The sequence below is a fragment of the Trachypithecus francoisi genome, unplaced genomic scaffold (assembly GCF_009764315.1).
Source record: "Trachypithecus francoisi isolate TF-2019V2 unplaced genomic scaffold, Tfra_2.0 Lachesis_group6, whole genome shotgun sequence".
NCBI classification, from domain to species: domain Eukaryota; kingdom Metazoa; phylum Chordata; class Mammalia; order Primates; family Cercopithecidae; genus Trachypithecus; species Trachypithecus francoisi.
In genome coordinates, this window is record NW_022681471.1 from 77,881,214 (window position 1) to 77,903,233 (window position 22,020).

Below are 22,020 nucleotides of genomic sequence, written 5' to 3' on the forward strand. Positions count from 1 at the left end.
ACTGGACATCATCAAAGTTAAAAGCTTTGTGCTTCAAAGGATGCTATCAAGAAAGTAGAAAGGCAACCCATAGAATGTAAAAATACATTTGTAAAACATACATCTAATAGGGGACTTAAATCTAAAATATATAAAGAAAATTTTAACATCAACAATCAAAAACAACATAAGTAGGTAAAGGATCTATATAGACATTTCTCCGAAGAAGATATTTAAATGGCCAATAAACATATGGAAAGTTTCCCAACATTATTTTTTATTAGGGTATCATAAATTAAAACCACAGTGAGATAACACTTTACACCCACTAGAATAATATCTTAGTCAATTTTGTGTTGCTATAAAATAATACCTGAGACTGGGTAATTTACAAAGAAAAGAGATTTATTTTGCTCACAGTTCTACAGGCTGAGAAGTTCAAGGGCACAGCCCTGGTTTCTGATCAGGGCTTTTTTGCTGCATCACAACATGGCAAAGAGGGTCAAAGGGGAAGCAGGCACCTGTGAAGACAGGAAAATCTGAGGGACATCCTGACTTTATAATAATCTACTCTCACAGTTACTAATCCATTCCTACAAGAACTAATCCAGTCTTGCAAGAGTGAGAACCCACTGCTACGAGAATATCACCAAGCCATCCATGAGGAATCAGTTTCAATTACCCAAATACCACTCACCAGGCCCCACCTCCCAACATCACCACACTGGGAATCAAATTTCAGCATGAACTTTACTAGAGACAAACAAACTATATCCAAACAATAGCAGATGGCTACAACTTTAAAATGATAAAAGTAAATGTTAGCAAGAATGTATACAAATTGAAATTCTAAAACATTGCTTCCAAGATTGTAAAATGGTGCAGCTGCTTTTGAAGACTGATAGTTTCTCAAAACATTAAACAGAGTTATCATACAGATCATATAGATATAGATAGTTCTATTTCTAAGTATTTACTCAAGGTAATTTTGAATGCATGTTTACACAAAAACTTCTTCATGAAAAATACAGCAGCATTGCTCATACAGCCAAAAAGAGAAACAGATATTTACCAATTGATGAATAAATAAAATGTAGTATATCCATATAATGGAATATTATTCAGCTTTAAAAACAACAAAATACTGACATGTGTTACAATATGGATGAAACTTGAAAATACTATGCTAAGTGAAAGAAGCCAGACAAAAATCATTAAATATTGCATGATTCCATTTATATGAAATGTCTAGAAATGGCAAATTTATAGAGAAAGAGAGGAGATTAGTGGTTTCCTTGGGGTGAAGTGATTTGGAGGAGTAGGATTGGCAGTGGTTTCTCACACAAATGATTCATAGTTTGTTTTGGGAATAATAAAAATATTCTAAAATTGATTTTTGTTATGATGCATAATAAGTACCAAAAGCTATTAAATTGTACATGTCAGGCCGGGCGCTGTGATTCATGCCTGTAATCCCAGCTCTTTGGGAGGCCAAGGTGGGTGGATCACCTGAGGTCAGGAGTTCTTGACTAGCCTGGCCAACATGGCAAAACTTCATTTCTACTAAAAATACAAAAATTAGCCAGGCATGGTGGCATGCTCCTGTAATCCCAGCTATTCAGGAGGCTGAGGCAGAAGAATCGCTTGAACCCCGGAGGCAGAGGTTGCAGTGAGCTGGGATCATGCCACTGCACTCTATCCTGGGTGATAAGAGCAAAACTGTGTCTCAAAAAAAAAAAAAAAAAAAATTGTACATGTCAAATGGGTGATTGTGTAAAACAAATTATATTTCAATAAAGTTGTTTTAAAGAAACTAAACATGGTACTACCATAGACACGGCAATTGCACTCTTGGGCATTTATTTAGAGAAATGAAACATGTTCACACACACAAAAAAAGAACACATTAATTAGACACAAATGTGAATAGCAGCTTTCTTTGTAATATCCAAGAATCGGACTCAACCCAGGTCCTTCAATGGGTGAATGGTTAAACAAACTGTGGTACATTCATACCATATAATACTACTCAGCAATAAAAATGAACAAATGACTGATACATGAATTGCCTATCCTGGACATTTTATTTAACTAGAAACATGCAATATGCAATCCTTTTTGTCTGGCTTCTTTCACTTAGCATATGTTCAAGGCTCATCCATATTGTAACATATATCAGCACTTTGTTCTTTTTATGACTAAATAATATTCCATTGTATATATATAAAACACATTTTGCTTTTCCATTCATTAATTGATTTACATTTGTTTTTACTTTTGGCTGTATGAATAATGCTTCTGTACTATTTGTTAATAATATATCTCCAGGTAATTATACTGAATTTAAAAATTAAAACCAAAATGTTACATATTGTATAATTCCATTTCTTTAATATTTTTTAAAACAAATATTTAGAATGAGAACAGATTAATAGTTGCCAGTTGTTTGGGACAGAGACCAGAGGGAGGTGGGTTTGGTTATTAAAGAGTAACATGAGTAATTCTTCTTATAGAACTGTTCTGTATCTTGACTGTGGGGGTGCACACACAAACTTACATATGTGCTAAAATTTTATAACACTAAGTACACACATACAAATAAGGCTAAATAAAATGGTGAAGTCTGAATAAGATCTGTGGATTGTATAAATGTCAATATTTTGGTATCAGCAATGGATCTGATTTCTGGAGAGATAGCACTGTCATGTCTAGTCCTGGCCCACTGATTAAATCTCCTTAATTTATGGGACTTTATGCTTCCTTAAAGGGCCAGTGTGGAGGGGGTGAGGGCAGGTCAAAAGAGTGTCTCTGGTCAGCATCAGATAGCTTTCCTGTGCTTTGTTGTTTGTTTGTTAGTTATGGAAGATGTATTGTTTTGAACGTTGTACCTGTCTGGCATCAATGGGCCCTGCTGACTGACCCTCTTGGCTTTGAATCCTTGGGTGAAAGTAAACACAGCCTTTAGCTCTGGGATGAAGCTGGAGCCTTTGAGGGATGAGTTGCCTTATGTTTTTAATTACTCAACCAGACAGCCTTTCCTGCCCTCTTCTACAAGTAATCAGTAGGGAGCATAATTTTCCAAATCCTTTTCATGGCTCTGCATATACTTACCTGGTGCGTGCTCCCCTACTGCCACCTGTGTTCTTGGAAGGAATTCCATTTAGAGAAGAGTTAGCCAAAGTGGATCCACAATGCCCTACCTTCAGGTACATCGGGTTGTGTCAGCCACCTCACTTTACCCTTCTGAGTCCCCAAGGGGAATTTACTCATCCAAGTCTACTTCTTCTCTTCCTCCTCTTCCTCTTCAGTGATAGTCAGAATGGTTCTTGGATGGCAACAAGGCCATGTGTGTTGATACAGGCCAAGGAAGACCACATGAATGCCAACAACATCAAAAACATTTAGATGGCTGGATACATTTTGTATCTCAATACTCAAATCTCAACTACCTCAATAGGAATGGAAAGAAATTATATACAATAAGTCACATTCAGGGTAAGGTCATCTGAAAAACATGTCCTTTGACTAATTCCACTGCATTCTTCAAATCTCTCAAAAGACTGATTTAATTTTAATGAAACATGTATTGGGCCACTGCTGTTTGCAAAGTTCTGTCATAGACACCATGGAGGATAAGAAAAAAACCAGTTTCAGGGGTGGAGCAAGATGGCCGAATAGGAACGGCTCCAGTCTCCAACTCCCAGCACGAGCGACACAGAAGACTGGTGATTTCCACATTTTCAACTGAGGTACTGGGGTCATCTCACTAGGGAGTGCCGGACAATTGGTGCTGGTCAGCTGCTGTAGGCCGACCAGCGAGAGCTGAAGCAGGGCGAGGCATCACCTCACCTGGGAAGTGCAAGGGGGAAGGGAATCCCTTCTCCTAGCCAGGGGAACTGAGACACACAACACCTGGAAAATCGGGTGATTCCCACCCCAATACTGCACTTTAAGCAAACGGGCACACCAGGAGAATATATCACACACCTGGTCGGGAGGGTCCCATGCCCATGGAGCCTCCCTCATTGCTAGCACAGCAGTCTGTGATCTAACCACAAGGCAGCAGCGAGGCTGGGGGAGGGGCGTCCGCCATTGCTGAGGCTTAAGTAGGTAAACAAAGCCGCTGAGAAGCTCGAACTGGGTGGAGCTCACAGCAGCTCAAGGAAACCTGCCTGTCTCTGTTGACTCCACCTTTGGGGACAGGGCACAGTTAACAACAACAACAGCAAAAGCAGCAGGAACCTCTGCAGATGCAAACGACTCTGTCTGACAGCCTTGAAGAGAGCAGTGCATCTCCCAACACGGAGGTTGAGATCTGAGAAGGGACAGACGGCCTGTTCAAGTGGGTCCCTGACCTCTGAGTAGCCTAACTGGGAGACATCTCCCACTAGGGGCAGTCTGACACCCCACACCTCACAGGGTGGAGTACACCCCTGAGAAGGAGCTTCCAAAGTAAGAATCAGACAGGTACACTCGCTGTTCAGCAATATTCTATCTTCTGCAAATTCTGCTGCTGATACCCAGGCAAACAGGTCTGGAGTGGACCTCAAGCAATCTCCAACAGACCTACAGCTGAGGGTCCTGACTGTAAGAAGGAAAACTATCAAACAGGAAGGACACCTATACCAAACCCCATCAGTACGTCACCATCATCAAAGACCAGAGGCAGATAAAACCACAAAGATGGGGAAAAAGCAGGGCAGAAAAGCTGGAAATTCAAAAAATAAGAGCGCATCTCCCCCTGCAAAGGAGCGCAGCCCATCACCAGCAACGGATCAAAGCTGGTCAGAGAATGACTTTGGTGAGATGAGAGAAGAAGGACTCAGTCCATCAAACTTCTCAGAGCTAAAGGAGGAATTACGTACCCAGTGCAAACAAACTAAAAATCTTGAAAGAAGAGTGGAAGAATTGACAGCTAGACTAATTAATGCAGAGAAGTTCATAAACGAAATGACAGAGATGAAAACCATGACACGAGAAATACATGACAAATGCACAAGCTTCAGTAACCGACTCGATCAACTGGAAGAAAGAGTATCAGGGATTGAGGATCAAATGAATGAAATGAAGTGAGAAGAGAAACCAAAAGAAAAAAGAAGAAAAAGAAATTAACAAAGCCTGCAAGAAGTATGGCATTATGTAAAAAGACCAAACCTATGTCTGATTGGGGTGCCGGAAAGTGAGGGAGAAAATGGAACCAAGTTGGAAAACATTCTTCAGGATATCATCCAGGAGAACTTCCCCAACCTAGTAGGGCAGGCCAACATTCAAATTCAGGAAATACAGAGAACGCCACAAAGATACTCCTCCAGAAGAGCAACTCCAAGACACATAATTGCCAGATTCACCAAATGAAGGAAAGAATCTTAAGGACAGCCAGAGAGAAAGGTCGGGTTACCCACAAAGGGAAGCCCATCAGACTAAAAGAAGATCTCTCAGCAGAAACTCTACAAGCCAGAAGAGAGTGGGGACCAATATGCAACATTCTTAAAGAAAAGAATTTTAAACCCAGAATTTCATATCCAGCCAACTAAGTTTCATTAGTGAAGGAGAAATAAAATTCTTTACAGATAAGCAAATGCTTAGAGATTTTGTCACTACCAGGCCTGCCTTACAAGAGACCATGAAGGAAGCCCTAAACATGGAAAGGAACAACCGGTACCAGCCATTGCAAAAACATGCCAAAATGTAAAGACCATCGAGGCTAGGAAGAAACTGCATCAACTAACGAGCAAAATAACCACTTAATATCATAATGGTAGGATCAAGTTCACACAGGACAATATTAACCCTAAATGTAAATGGACTAAATGCTCCAATTAAAAGACACAGACTGGCAAACTGGATACAGAGTCAAGACCCATCAGTCTGCTGTATTCAGGAGACCCATCTCACATGCAGAGACATACATAGGCTCAAAATAAAGGGATGGAGGAAGATCTACCAAGCAAATGGAGAATAAAAAAAAGCAGGGGTTGCAATCCTACTCTCTGATAAAACAGACTTTAAACCATCAAAGATCAAAAGAGACAAAGAAGGCCATTACATAATGGTAAAGGGATCAATTCAACAGGAAGAGCTAGCTATCCTAAATATATATGCACCCAATACAGGAGCACCCAGATTCATAAAGCAAGTCCTTAGAGACTTAGAAAGAGACTTAGACTCCCATACAATAATAATGGGAGAATTCAACACTCCACTGTCAACATTAGACAGATCAACGAGACAGAACTTAACAAGGGTATCCAGGAATTGACCTCATCTCTGCACCAAGCAGACCTAGTAGACATTACAGAACTCTCCACCCCAAACCAACAGAATATACATTCTTCTAAGCACCGCATCGCACTTATTCCACAATTGACCACATAATTGGAAGCAAAGCACTCCTCAGCAAATGTCAAAGAACAGAAATTATAACAAACTGTCTCTCTGACCACAGTGCAATCAAACTAGAACTCAGGACTAAGAAACTCAATCAAAACCGCTTGACTACATGGAAACTGAATAACCTGCTCCTGAATGACTACTGGGTACATAACGAAATGAAGGCAGAAATCAAGATGTTCTTTGAAACCAATGAGAACAAAGATACAACATACCAGAATCTCTGGGACACATTTAAAGCAGTGTCTAGAGGGAAATTTATAGCACTAAATGCCCACAAGAGAAAGCAGGAAAGATCTAAAATGGACACCCTAACATCACAATTAAAAGAACTAGAGAGGCAAGAGCAAACACATTCAAAAGCTACCAGAAGGCAAGAAATAACTAAGATCAGAGCAGAAGTGAACGAGATAGAGACACAAAAAACCCTCCAAAAAATCAATGAATCCAGGAGTTGGTTTCTTGAAATGATCAACAAAATTCACAGACGGCTAGCAAGACAAATAAAGAAGGAAAGAGAGAGGAATCAAATAGACACAATAAAAAATGATAAAGGGGATATCACCCCCGACCCCACATAAGTAAAAACTACCATCAGAGAATACTATAAACAGCTCTATGCAAATCAACTAGAAAATCTACAAGAAATGGATAATTTCCTGGACACTTACACTCTTCCAAGACTAAACCAGGAAGAAGTTGAATCCCTGAATAGACCAATAGCAGGCTCTGAAATTGAGGCAATAATTAATAACCTACCAACCAAAAAAGTCCAGGACCAGATGGATTCACAGCTGAATTCTACCAGAGGTACAAGGAGGAGCTGGTACCATTCCTTCTGAAACTATTCCAATCAATAGAAAAAGAGGGAATCCTCCCTAACTCATTTTATGAGGCCAATATCATCTGATACCAAAGCCTGGCAGAGACACACCAAAAAAAAGAGAATTTTAGACCAATATCCCTGATGAACATCGATGCAAAAATCCTCAATAAAATACTGGCAAATCGGATTCAGCAGCACATCAAAAAGCTTATCCACCATGATCAAGTAGGCTTCATCTGTGGGATGCAAGGCTGGTTCAACATTCGCAAATCAATAAACATAATCCAGCATATAAACAGAACCAAAGACAAGAACCACATGATTATCTCGATAGACGCAGAAAAGGCTTTTGACAAAATTCAACATCCCTTCATGCTAAAAACGCTCAATAAATTCGGCACTGACGGAACGTACCTCAAAATAATAAGAGCTATTTATGACAAACCCACAGCTAATATCATACTGAATGGACAAAAATTGGAAAAATTCCCTTTGAAAACTGGCACAAGACAAGGATGCCTTCTCTCACCACTCCTATTGAACATAGTGTTGGAAGTTCTGGCTAGGGCAATCAGGCAAGGGAAAGAAATCAAAGGTATTCAGTTAGGAAAAGAAGAAGTCAAATTGTCCCTGTTTGCAGATGACATGATTGTATATTTAGAAAACCCCATTGTCTCAGCCCAAAATCTCCTTAAGCTGATAAGCAACTTCAGCAAAGTCTCAGGATACAAAATTAATGTGCAAAAATCACAAGCATTCTTATACACCAGTAACAGACAAACAGAGAGCCAAACCAGGAATGAACTTCCATTCACAATTGCTTCAAAGAGAATAAAATACCTAGGAATCCAACTTACAAGGGATGTAAAGGACCTCTTCAAGGAGAACTACAAACCACTGCTCAGTGAAATCAAAGAGGACACAAACAAATGGAAGAACATATCATGCTCACGGATAGGAAGAATCAATATCATGAAAATGGCCATACTGCCTAAGGTTATTTATAGTTTCAATGCCATCCCCATCAAGCTACCAATGAGTTTCTTCACAGAACTGGAAAAAACGGCTTTAAAGTTCATATGGAACCAAAAAGAGCCCGCATTGCCAAGACAATCCTAAGTCAAAAGGACAAAGCTGGAGACATCACGCTACCTGACTTCAAACTATACTACAAGGCTACAGTAATCAAAACTGCATGGTACTGGCACCAAAACAGAGATATCGACCAATGGAACAGAACAGAGTCCTGAGAAATAATACCACACATCTACAGCCATCTGATCTTTGACAAACCTGAGAGAAACAAGAAATGGGGAAAGGATTCCCTATTTAATGAATGGTGCTGGGAAAATTGGCTAGCCATAAGTAGAAAGCTGAAACTGGATCCTTTCCTTACTCCTTATACGAAGATTTATTCAAGATGGATTAGAGACTTAAATGTTAGACCTAATACCATAAAAACCCTAGAAGAAAACCTAGGTAATACCATTCAGGACATAGGCATGGGCAAGGACTTCATGTCTAAAACACCAAAAGCAACGGCAGCAAAAGCCAAAATTGACAAATGGGATCTAATTAAACTAAAGAGCTTCTGCACAGCAAAAGAAACTACCATCAGAGTGAACAGGCAACCTACAGAATGGGAGAAAATTTTTGCAATCTACTCATCTGACAAAGGGCTAATATCCAGAATCTACAAAGAACTCAAACAAATTTACCAGAAAACAAACAAACAACCCCATCAAAAAGTGGGCAAAGCATATGAACAGACATTTCTCAAAAGAAGACATCCATACAGCCAACAGACACATGAAAAAATGCTCATAATCACTCGCCATCAGAGAAATGCAAATCAAAACCACAATGAGATATCATCTCACACCAGTTAGAATGGCAATCATTAAAAAGTCAGGAAACAACAGGTGCTGAAGAGGATGTGGAGAAATAGGAACACTTTTACACTGTTGGTGGGATTGTAAACTAGTTCAACCATTCTGGAAAACAGTATGGCAATTCCTCAAGGATCTAGAACTAGATGTATCATATGACCCAGCCATCCCACTACTGGGTATATACCCAAAGGATTATAAATCATTCTGCTATAAAGACACATGCACACGTATGTTTATTGCGGCACTATTCACAATAGCAAAGACTTGGAATCAACCCAAATGTCCATCTGTGACAGACTGGATTAAGAAAATGTGGCACATATACACCATGGAATACTATGCAGCCATAAAAAAGGATGAGTTTGCGTCCTTTGTAGGAACATGGATGCAGCTGCAATCCATCATTCTTAGCAAACTATCACAAGAAGAGAAAACCAAACACCGCATGTTCTCACTCATAGGTGGGAAGTGAACAATGAGATCACTTGGACTCGGGAAGGGGAACATCACACTCCGGGCCTATCATGGGGGGGGGGGGATTGCATTGGGGAGTTATTCCTGATATAAATGATGAATTGATGGGTGCTGATGAGTTGATGGGTGCAGCACACCAACATGGCACAAGTATACATATGTAACAAACCTGCACGTTATGCACATGTACCCTAGAACTTAAAGTATAATAATAAAAAAAAAATTAAAAAAAAAAAAAAACTAGTTTCTATTCTTAAGGCACAGCAGTTGCAAAAGCTAAAATTAAACTCAAATTAAGGAAGAAATCAAATATATGACTAAAAAAAATATTCTGAATGGTTAAACCCATGCATCTGTGTGCATACACATACCCTATAAACAAAGTTGACATATGGGATGGAGGGTATATTTAAATTATCTTTAACAAAGGATATATTTCATGAATTATATAAATAATTATTTTAAATCATAAAAAAATCAATTCCTCAATTTAAAAAATGGTAAGGAACATGGAAAGGCAATTCAAATGAGAACAAACAAGAATAATCAGTACCCATGAGAAAAGTCTTTATATTTTTAAAAAATTTTTTAATTTAAATATTTAACCTGTTAATTCAGCACCTAATAACATAAAAGAAGATTGTTAGAATTAACCACATGGAAATACAAATTAATACAACTTTTTGATGTATAAATTAACACAACAGTTCGGCCATACACATTAAAACTTTAGGTAGGTTGCAAGCAAGATGGCCAAATAGGAACATCTCCGGTCTGCAGATCCCAGCAAGATCAATGCAGAAGGTGGGTGACATCTGCATTTCCAGCTAACGTACTCAGCTCATCTCATAGGGAATGGTTAGACAATGGTTGCAGACATGAAGGGTGAGCTAAAGCAGAATGGGGCATTACCTCACCCGAGAAGCACAAGGGGTCAGTGAACTCCCTCTCTAGACAAGGGAAGCCTTGAAAGACTGTGACTTGAGGAATGATGCTCTCTGACCCAGATACTACGCTTTTCCCATGGTCATCGCAACTGGCAGACCAGGAGATTCCCTCTGGTGCCTATGCCACCAGGGTACTGGTTTTCAAGCACAAAACTGGGTGGCCATTTGGGCAGACATCGAGCTAGCTGCAGGAATTTTTTTCATACCCCAGTGGTGTCTGGAATGCCAGTGAGATAGAACCATTCACTCCCCTGGAAAGGAGGCTGAGGCCAGGAAGCCAAGTGATCCAGCTTAGTGGATCCAGCTTAGCCCAGCAAGCTAAGATCCACTGGCTTGAAATTCTTGCTGCCAGCACAGCAGTCTGAAGTCAACCTGGGAGGCTCAAGCTTGGTGGGGGGAGGGGAATCTGCCGTTACTGAGGCTTGTGTCAGTGGTTTTCCCCTCACAGTGTAAATGAAGCCACAGAGAAGTTCCAACTGGCACAGTCCTCCACAGCTCAGAAAACCCTCTGAAGCCAGACTGCCACTCTAGATTCCTCTTCTCTGGGCAGGGCATCTCTGAAAAATAAGGCAACAGCCCCAGTCAGGGACTTATAGATAAAACATCCAACTCCCTAGGACAGAGCACCTGGGGGAAGGGGCAGCTGTGGGTGCAGCTTCAGCAGAATTAAACATTTCTGTATGCCAGCACTGAAGAGAGCAGTGGATCTCCCAGCACAGTGCTCCAGTTCTGCTAAGGGACAGACTGCCTCCTTAAGTGGATCCCTGACCTCTGTGCCTCCTGACTGGGAGACACCTCCAAGCAGGTGTTGACAAACACCACATACAGGAGAGCTCCGGCTGGTGTCTGGCAGATGCCCCTCTGGGACGAAGCTTCCAGAAGGAAAAGGCAGCAATCTTTGCTCTTCTGCAGCCTCCACTTGTGATACCCAGGCAAACGGGGTCTGGAGTGGACCTCCACGAAACTACAGCAGGCCTGCAGCAGAGGAGCCTAACTATTACAAGGAAAACTAACAAACAGAAAGGAACAGCATCAACATCAACAAAAAGGATATCCACACAGAAACCCCATCCAAAAGTCACCAACATCAAAGACCAAAGTTAGATAAATCCACAAAGATGGGGAGAAATCCACGCAAAAAGGCTGAAAATTCCAAAAATGTCTTTTCTCCTCCAAAGGATTACAACTCCTCACCAGCAAGGAAACAAAACCGGATGGAGAATGAGTTTGATGAACTGACAGAAGTAGACTTCAGAGGGTGGATAACAACAAACTCTTCAAAGCTAAAGGAGCATGGCCTAACCCAGTGCAAGGAAGCTAAGATCCTTGAAAAAATGTTAGATGAATTGCTAACTAGAATAACCAATTTAAAGAACAACATAAATAAGCAGATGGACCTGAAAAACAGCACAAGATCTTTGTGAGCATACACAAGTATCAATAGCTGAATTGATCCAGCAGAAAAAAAAAAGATATCAGATATTGAAATCAGCTTAATGAAATAAAGTGTGAAGACAAGATTAGAGAAAAAGAAAATGAAAAGGCATGAACAAAGCATCCAAGAAATATGGGACTATGTGAAAAGACCAAACCTACGTTTGATTGGTGTACATGTAAATGATGTGGAGAATGGAAACAGGTTGGAAAACACTCTTCAGGATATTATCCAGAAGAACTTCTGCATGCTATCAAGACAGGCCAACATTCAAATTCGGGAAATACAGAGAGCACCACAATGGTACTCATCAAGAGAGCAACCCCAAGACACATAATCATCAGATTCACCAAAGTTGAAATGAAGTAAAAAATGTTAAGGGCAGCCAGAGAGAAAGGTTGGGTTACCCACAAAGGGAAGCTCATCAGAGTAACAGTGGATCTCTCTGCAGAAACCCTACAAGCCAGAAGAGAGTGGGTGTCAATATTCAACATTCTTAAAGAAAATAATTTTCAACCCAGAATTTCATATCCAGCCAAACTAAGCTTCATAAGTGAAGGAGAAATAAAACCATTGACAGACAAGCAAATGCTGAGAGATTTTGTCACCACCAGGCCTGCCTTACAAGAACTCCTGAAGGTAGCACTAAACATGGAAAGGAAAAACCCTTACCAGCCACCACAAAAACATGCCAAATTGTAAAGACCATCGACACTATGAAGAAACTGCATCAACTAATGGCCAAAATAACCAGCCAGCATCATAATGACAGGATCAGCTTCACACATAACAATGTTAACCTTAAATGTAAACAGGCTAAATGTCCCAATTGAAAGACACAGACTGGCAAATTGGATAAAGAGATGAGACCCATCGATGTATTGTATTCAGGAGACTCATCTCACTTGCAAAACACATATAGGCTCAAAATAAAGAGATGGAGGAATATTTCCAAAGCAAATGGAAAGCAAAAAATAGCAGGGGTTGCAATCCTGGTCTCTGATAAAACAGACTTGAAACCAACAAAGATAAAAAGAGACAAAGAAAGCCATTACATTAGGTAAAGGGATCAATACAAGAAGAGCTAACTATCCTAAATATATATGTACCAAATACAGGAGCATGCACATTCATACAGCAAGTTCTTGGAGACCTGCAAAGAGACTTAGACTTCCACATAATGATAGTGGGAGACTTTAATACCCTGCTGTCAATATTAGACAGATCAACAAGACAGAAAATTAACAAGGATATCCAGGACTTGAACTCAGCTCTGGACCAAGCAGAACTAATACACATTTACAGAACTCTCTATCCCCAATCAACAGAATATACATCCTTCACAGCCCCACATCACACTTATTCTAAAATTGACCATATAATTGGAAATAAAGCACTCCTTAGCAAATGAAAAAACACAGAAATCATAATGGTCTCTCAGATCACAGTGCAATCAAATTAGAACTCAGGATTAAGAAACTCACTCAAAACCACACAACAACTACATGGAAACTGAACAACCTTCCCCTGAATGACTACAGGGGAAATAACAAAATTAAGGCAGTTATAAATAAGTTCTTTGAAATACATGAGAACAAAGACACAGTGTACCAGAATCTCTGGGACACAATTAAAGCAGTGTCTAGAGGGAAATTTATAGCACTAAATGCCCACAAGAGAAAGCAGGAAAGATCTAAAATTGACACCCTAACATCACAATTAAAAGAACTAGAGAAGCAAGAGTAAACAAATTCAAAAGCTAGCAGAAGGCAAGAAATAATTAAAATCAGAGCAGAACTGAAGGAGATAGAGACACGAAAAACCCTTCAAAAAAAATCAGTGAATCCAGGAGCTGGATTTTTGAAAAGATCAACAAAATAGACCACTATCCAGACTAAAAACTAAGAAAGGAGAGAAGAATCAAATAGATGCAATAAAAAATGATAAAAGGAATATGACCACTGATCCCACAGAAATACTAACTACTATCAGAGTTTGTATTAAACTCTGTATAAACACCCTTATGCAGATGAACTAGAAAATCTAGAAGAAATGGATAAATTCCTGGACACATACACTCTCCCAAAACTAAACCAGGAAGAAGTCAAATCCTTGAATAGACCCATAACACCTTCTAAATTGAGGCAGTAATTAATAGCCTATCAACCAGAAAAAGTCCAGGACCAGACAGATTCACAGCCAAATTCTACCAGAGGTACAAAGAGGAGCTGGTATCATTCCTTCCAAAACTATTCCAAATAATAGAAAAAGAGAGACTGCTCCCTAACTTATTTTATGAGACCAGCATTATCCTGATACCAAAACCTAGCAGACACACACACACACACAAAGAAAATTTCAGGCCACGATCCCAGATGAACATCGATGCGAAAATCCTCAATAAAACACTGGAAAAGTGAATCCAGCAACACATTAAAAAGCTTATCCACCATGATCAAGTAGGCTTCATCCCTGGGATGCAAGACTGGCTCAACATATGCAAATCAATAAACATAATCCATCACATAAACAAACCAATGACAAACTCCACATGATTACCTTAATAGATGCAGAAAAGGCTTTTGATAAAATTCAACACACATTCATGCTAAAAACTCTCAATAAACTAGCTATTGATGGAATGTATCTCAAAATAGTAAGAGCTATTTCTGACAAACCCACAGCCAATATCATACTGAATGGGCAAAACTAAAAGCATTCCCTTTGAAAACCAGCACGAGACAAGGATGCCCTCTCTCACTGCTCCTATTCAAAATAGTATTGGAAATTCTGTCCAGGGCAATCAGGCAAGAAAAAGAAATAAAGGGTATTCATTTAGGAAATGAGGAAGTCACATTGTCCCTGTTTGCAGATGACATGATTGTATTTTTAGAAAACCTTGTTGTCTCAGTCCAAAATCTCCTTAAGCTGATAAGCAACTTCAGCAAAATCTCAGGATAGAAAATCAATGTGCAAAAATCACAAGCATTCCTATACACCAATAATAGAGAGCAAAATCATGAGTGAACTCCCATTCACAATTGCTACAAAAAGAATAAAATACCTAGGAATCCAACTTACAAGGAATGTGAAGGACCTCTTCAAGGAGAACTACAAACCACTGCTCAAGGAAATAAGAGGGGACACAAACAGGTGGAAAGACTGGCTCATGAATAGGAAGAGTCAATATTGTGAAAATGACCATATTGTCCAAAGTAATTCATAGATTCAATGCTGTACCCATCAAGCCACCACTGACTTTCTTCACAGAATTAGAAATACACCTTAAATTTCATATGGACCAAAAAAGTGCTCACAGAGCCAAGACAATCCTAAGCAAAAGGGACAAAGCTGGAGGCTCATGCTACCTGACTTCAAACTATACTACAAGCCTACAGTAACCAAAACAGCATGGTAATGGTACCAATACAAATATATAGACCAATGGAATAGAACAGAGGCTTTAGAAATAATGCCACACATCTACAACCATCTGATCTTTGACAAACCTGACAAAAACAAGAAATGGGGAAAGGATTCTCTATTTAATAAATCGTATTGGGAAAACTGGCTAGCCATATACAGAAAACTGAAACTGGACCCCCTCCTTACACCTTATACAAAAATTAATTCACGATGAATTAAAGATGTAAACATAAGACCTAAACCATAAAAACCCTAGAGAAAAACCTAGGCAAAACCATTCAGGACATAGGGATGGGCAAGGACTTCATGACTGAAACACAAAAAGCAATGGCAACAAAAGCCAAAATTGACAAATGAGATCTAATTGAACCAAAGAGTTTCTGCACAGCAAAAAAACAAAAACAAAAACAAAAACAAACCAAAAAAACTATCATCAGAGTGAACCAGCAACCTACAGAATGGAAGAAAATTTTTGCAATCTATCCATCTGGCAAAGGGCTAATATCCAGAATCTACAAAGAACTTAAATTTACAAAAAAAAAAAAAATCAAACAACCTCATCAAAAAGTGGGCAAAGGATATGAACAGACACTTCTCAAAAGAAGACATTTTTGCAGCCAAGAAACATATGAAGAAAAGCTCATCATCATTGGTCTTTAGTGAAATGCAAACCAAAACCACAATGAGATACCATTTCACACCAGTTAGAATGGTGATTATTAAAAAGTCAGGGGGCCGGGCGCGGTGGCTCAAGCCTGTAATCCCAGCACTTTGGGAGGCCGAGACAGGCGGATCACGAGGTCAGGAGATCGAGACCATCCTGGCTAACACGGTGAAACCCCGTCTCTACTAAAAAATACAAAAAAAACTAGCTGGGCGAGGTGGCGAGCGCCTATGGTCCCAGCTACTCGGGAGGCTGAGGCAGGAGAATGGCGTAAACCCGGGAGGCGGAGCTTGCAGTGAGCTGAGATCCGGCCACTGCACTCCAGCCTGGGCGACAGAGCGAGACTCCGTCTCAAAAAAAAAAAAAAAAAAAAAAAAAAAAGTCAGGAAACAACAGATGCTGGAGAGGATGTGGAGAAATAGGAATGCTTTTACACTGTTGGTGGGAGTGTAAATTAGCTCAACCATTGTGGAAGACAGTGTGGCGATTCCTCAGAGATCCAGAACCAGAAATACCATTTGACCCAGCAATCCCATTACTGGGTATATACCCAAAGGATTATAAATCGTTCTACTATAAAGACACATGCACACATATGTTTATTGTGGCACTATTCACAATAGCAAAGACTTGGAACCAACCCAAATGCCCATCAATGATAGACTGGATAAAGAAAATGTGGCACATATACACCATGAAATACTATGCAGCCATAAAAAAGGATGAGTTCGTGTCCTTTGCAGGGACATGGATGAAGCTCAGCAAACTAACACGGGAACAGCAAAGCAAACACCACATGTTCTCACTTATAAGTGGGAGTGGAACAATAAGAACATATGGACACAGGGATGGGAATATCACACACTGGGGCCTGTCAAGAGGTGGGGGGCTAGGGGAGGGATAGCATTAGGAGAAATACCTGATGTAGATGACGGGTTGATGGGTGCAGCAAATCATCATGGCAAGTGCATACCAATGTAACAAATCTGCACCTTCTGCACATATATCCCAGAACTTAAAGTATAATTAAAAAAAAAAAGAAAGAGTCCATAGTAGTCCCATTCTACCCAGAGAAATCATTTTTTCCAGCCAATCTGCCTAACAAAAGTAATAAAAGAAATGCACAAGCCCCAAATTGTCCAGCTTGTCAGTGGCTTGCTTCATAATAATAACAATGATAATTTTATTTAGTATGTATCTTCCTGCTCCCATGCTGTCAGATGTCCCTTCTCTCCTTTGGTGGTTCAGTGCCACTGAATACATTTTGAACACTTATTTGTTTAGACCTGCTGGGGATCATGTTTTGTTTTGTTGAGCAGATCTTTCCCTTGCTGCTTTTCCTGAGTTGAGAGCCAGCCAACAAATTTGAAACCCCCTCACCATCTGTTCCAATTTTTGCATCTGTGTTGTTGGGCATAAATGAAAAGGCGAAAGTGCCACTGTGCCCCCAGGGACCGGGAAACAGTGGAATCACCTGGATGCTGCCAGATCTTATACCAGACAACAGAAAGCACTTAGGCCATGTAGTTTTCACCCCAAATAAGAGCTTCAATTCAGAAGCATTGAACATGGAAGGGTTCTGACGTTGTCTATAGAAAATAAAGTAGTATTAGAGATTGTTGGGGTTGGGGACTGACTGGATAACTGGAGACTTTGGAGATTCTAGGCCTTTGGGTCTGTTTCATGTATGTCTGGTGTCAGCTTCTGCTACCTTTCTTTTTGAGTCACCGATGCCCATCCACCTTCCCAACCTGCTGTCTCATTCGTTCAAAATTATCCTAACCACTGAACCACCATGGACAATTCTTTTTTAAAAAAGCATGTTTTTTATTGTGGTAAATTATACATAGCATAAAATTTACCATTTTAAATGTACAATTCAGTGACAGTAACTGCATTCACAATGTTGTGGAACCATCACCACTCTATTTCCAGAACTTTTTCATCATCTCAAACGGAAATTCTAATTAAGCAAAAACTCTCCATCCACATTCCCCATCCTCTGATAACATTTTTTCCACTTTTATCTCTATTAATTAACCTATTCTAGTTATTTCATATAAGTGGACTCATACCATGTTTTCATTTGTGCCTTGCATACTGTATTTTTAAGGCTCATCCATGTTATAGCATGTATCAGAACTTCATTCATTCTTAAGGTTGAATTATATTCCATTATACGTATGTACCACATTTTTTAAATCTATTCAATTGTTGAAGGACTCATGGGTTGTTTTCACCTTTTAGTGATTGTAAGTAATGCTGCCATGAACGTTGGTGTACATGTCCCATTCTTGAACAAATCCCAACCTTGCCTTAAGGTAGGTCAGTGACGTCATACAGTAGGACTGTGACTTAGTTTAGACATGTTATTGGGGTGAGTTCTGAGCAACTTAGAAGCTTGTGAGTAACAACTACCTTCTCTCCTTCGGTATATACTAAACTTCTGCCTCAGTGTCCTTCCTTAGTATGTCTTCGGGGGGATTTTTTTTTTTTTGAAACAGAGTCTCATTCTGTCACTCAAGCTGGAGTACAGTGGTGTGATCTCTGCTCACTGCAACTTCCGCCTCTTGGGTTCAAGCAATCCTCACATTTCAGCCTCTGGAGTAGTTAGGATTAAAGGCATGTGTCACCAAGCCTGGCTAATTTTTTTTTGTATTTTTAGTAGAGACAGGGTTTCACCATGTTGACCAGGCTGGCCTCGAAATCCTGACTTCAAGAGATCTGCCTGCCTCAGCCTCCCAAAGTGCTGGGATTACAGATGTGAGCCACCTTGCTCAGCCTTCAGGAGGGATTTTATAAATAACCAGCAATAGTAAAGGCACAGGGCACCAACCTATCTTAAAGCAAGCTGGCCATAGAGCTGGAGCAGAGTCTCAGAAACCCTCAGTTAAGGCAGATGCTTGATTGTAGGAAAATCTAGGGAGTCCTAGAAAGGGGTCTGTAGTGGGCAGGGCAATGTTGAGAAGGAAGACTAACGACCATGGAATCAAAGTGCTTTAATATTTTAACAGCTGATTTGTATTAGTGTGTTCTGCCTGATACCAGTCCGGGGCATGTCCATCCTGGAGCCCCAGCTTCCTAACTTGCCCAGTCTTCCTTATGATTTCTGGATAGCCACTAACTGGCTTCTGCACCTCAGGAAGGCCATTTTTTTTTTGTTTTGTTTTGTTTGGTTTCGTTTTGTTTTGTTTTGTTTTTTCATAGGAATCTTTTTTTTTTTTTTTGGTCATTCACATCAGGTAAAACTCCCAGTGTAATCCCTCCCTACTCCACCCTCCCCGTGATAGGCCCCTGTGTGTGATGTTCCCCTTCCCGAGTCCAAGTGATCTCATTGTTCAGTTCCCACCTATGAGTGAGAACACGCGGTGTTTGGTTTTCTGTTCTTGTGATAGTTTGCTGAGAATGATGGTTTCCAGCTGCATCCATGTCCCTACAAAGGACGCAAACTCATCCTTTTTTATGGCTGCATAGTATTCCATGGTGTATATGTGCCACATTTTCTTAATCCAGTCTGTCATTGATGGACATTTGGGTTGATTCCAAGTCTTTGCTCTTATGAATAGTGCCACAATAAACATGCGTGTGCATGTGTCTTTATAGCAGAATGATTTATAATCCTTTGGGTATATACCCAGTAATGGGATGGCTGGGTCATATGGGACTTCTAGTTCCAGATCCTTGAGGAATCGCCATACTGTTTTCCATAATGGTTGAATGAGTTTACAATCCCACCAACAGTGTAAAAGTGTTCCTATTTCTCCACATCCTCTCCAGCACCTGTTGTTTCCTGTCTTTTTAATGATTGCCATTCTAACTGGTGTGAGATGGTATCTCATTGTGGTTTTGATTTGCATTTCTCTGATGGCCAGTGATGATGAGCATTTTTTCATGTGTCTGTTGGCTGTATGAATGTCTTCTTTTGAGAAATGTCTGTTCATATCCTTTGCCCACTTTTTGATGGGGTTGTTTGTTTTTTTCTTGTAAATCTGTTTGAGTTCTTTGTAGGTTCTGGATATTAACGCTCTGTCTGATGAGTAGATTTCAAAAACTTTCTCCCATTCTGTAGGTTGCCTGTTCACTCTGATGGTAGTTTCTTTTGCTGTGCAGAAGCTCTTTAGTTTAATTAGATCCCATTTGTCAATTTTGGCTTTTGTTGCTGTTGCTTTTGCTGTTTTAGCCATGAAGTCCTTGTCCATGCCTATGTCCTGAATGGTATTACCTAGGTTTTCTCCTAGGGTTTTTATGGTATTAGGTCTAACATTTAAGTCTCTAATCCATCTTGAATTAATTTTCGTATAAGGAGTAAGGAAAGGATCCAGTTTCAGCTTTCTACTTATGGCTAGCCAATTTTCCCAGCACCATTTATGAAATAGGGAATCCTTTCCCCATTTCTTGTTTTTCTCAGGTTTATCAAAGATCAGATGGCTGTAGATGTGTGGTATTATTTCTGAGGACTCTGTTCTGTTCTATTGGTCTATATCTCTGTTTTGGTACCAGTATCATGCTGTTTTGGTTACTGTAGCCTAGTAGCATACTTTGAAGTCAGGTAACATGACGCCTCCAGCTTTGTCCTTTTGACTTAGGATTGTCTTGGAAATGTGGGCTCTTTTTTGGTTCCATATGAACTTTAAAGCCGTTTTTTCCAATTCTGTGAAGAAACTCATTGGTAGCTTGATGGGGATGGCATTGAATCTATAAGTAACCTTAGGCAGTATGGCCATTTTCACGATATTGATTCTTCCTATCCATGAGCATGGCATATTCTTCCATTTGTTTGTGTCCTCTTTTATTTCGCTGAGCAGTGGTTTGTAGTTCTCCTTGAAGAAGTCCTTTACATCCCTTGTAAGTTGGATTCCTAGGTATTTTATTCTCTTTGAAGCAATTGTGAATGGAAGTTCATTCATGATTTGGCTCTCTCTTTGTCTGTTACTGGTGTATAAGAATGCTTGTGATTTCTGCACATTCATTTCGTATCCTGAGACTTTGCTGCAATTTCCTATCAGCTTAAGGCGATTTTGGGCTGAGACAATGGGGTTTTCTAAATATATAATCATGTCATCTGCAAACAGGGACAATTTGACTTCTTCTTTTCCTAATTGAATACCCTTGATTTCTTTCTCTTGCCTGATTGCCCTAGCCAGAACTTCCAACACTGTGTTGAATAGGAGTGGTGAGAGAGGGCATCCCTGTCTTGTGCCAGTTTTCAAAGGGAATTTTTCCAGTTTTTGCCCATTCAGTATGATATTGGCTGTGGGTTTGTCATAATTAGCTCTTATTATTTTGAGGTATGTTCCATCAATACCGAATTTTTGAGCATTTTTAGCATGAAGGGCTGTTGAATTTTGTCAAAGGCCTTTTCTGCATTTTTTGAGATAATCATGTGGTTTTTGTTTTTGGTTCTCCTTATATGCTGGATTACGTTTATTGATTTGCGAATGTTGAACCAGCCTTGCATCCCAGGGATGAAGCCCACTTGATCATGGTGGATAAGCTTTTTGATGTGCTGCTGGATCTGGTTTGCCAGTATTTTATTGAGGATTTTTGCATCGATGTCATCGATGTTCATCAGGGATATTGGTCTAAAATTCTCTTTTTTTGTTATGTCTCTGCCAGGCTTTGGTATCAGGATGATGCTGGTCTCATAAAATGAGTTAGGGAGGATTCCCTCTTTTTCTATTGATTGGAATAGTTTCAGAAGGAATGGTACCAGCTCCTCCTTGTACCTCTGGTAGAATTCAGCTGTGAATCCATCTGGTCCTGGACTTTTTTTGGTTGGTAGGCTATTAATTGTTGCCTCAATTTCAGAGCCTGCTATTGGTCTATTCAGGGATTCAACTTCTTCCTGGTTTAATCTTGGAAGAGTGTAAGTGTCCAGGAAATTATCCATTTCTTGTAGATTTTCTGGTTGATTTGTGTAGAGGTGTTTATAGTATTTTCTGATGGTAGGTTGTATTTCTGTGGGGTGGTGGTGATATCCCCTTTAT